The sequence below is a fragment of the Seriola lalandi genome, unplaced genomic scaffold, assembly GCF_002814215.2.
Source record: "Seriola lalandi dorsalis isolate HSWRI2012SDOR001 ecotype SW California unplaced genomic scaffold, Sedor1 jcf7180002054957, whole genome shotgun sequence".
Taxonomy (NCBI): domain Eukaryota; kingdom Metazoa; phylum Chordata; class Actinopteri; order Carangiformes; family Carangidae; genus Seriola; species Seriola lalandi.
The window spans coordinates 101,241-102,152 of NW_019525508.1; positions in this window are offsets into that span (position 1 = coordinate 101,241).

Below are 912 nucleotides of genomic sequence, written 5' to 3' on the forward strand. Positions count from 1 at the left end.
AGGAATGATACAAAAAATATAATTAGGCACAAAAATGCAAAATAAGATCTTAGTATAGTATGGCAGAAAAATGACGAAAAACGTCATAGTATAGTATGGCATAAAATGTCAAAAATACATCATAATATATTAAGGCATAAAAGTTCATAAAGACGTTATAGTATGGTCAGGCACGAGACGAAATGATATAATTATCCATGAAAATGCCAAAAAAGATCTTAGTATAGTATGGCAGAAAAATGCTAAAAAACGTCATAGTATAATAAAGCATAAAAGGTCATAAAAACGTTATAGTATGGTCAGGCATGAGACAAAATTACATGATTAGGCATAAAAATGCCAAAAAAGATCTTAGTATAGTATGGCAGAAAAATGTCAAAAATACATCAAAGTATATTAAGGCATAAAAGTTCATAAAAACGTTATAGTATGGACAGGCATGAGACGAAATAATACAATTAGCCATAAAAATGCCAAAAAAAAATCTTGGTATAGCATGGCAAAAAAATTTCAAAAAAACGTCATAGTATAGTATGGCATAAAATGTCAAAAATACAACATAGTATATTAAGGCAAAAAAAAGGCCATAAAATCATCATTGTATGTCAAGGAATGATACAAAGTAATATAATTAGGCACATAAATGAAAAAGTAAGGGGTGTCGTGTGGCGTAGTGGTCTAAGCAGGCACCAGTCCTCGCTGCAGTCGGCCCCGGTTCGAATCCCGCATCAGACGGCCTTTTCGCTGCATGTCATTCCCCCTCTCTCTGCCTCCCCGTTTCCTGTCTCTCTCCACTATACTGTCAAATAAAGGCATAAAAAGCCCAAAAAATATACTTAAAAAAAAAATGCCAAATAAGATCTTAGTATAGTATGTCAGAAAAATGACAAAAAACATCATAGTATAGTATGG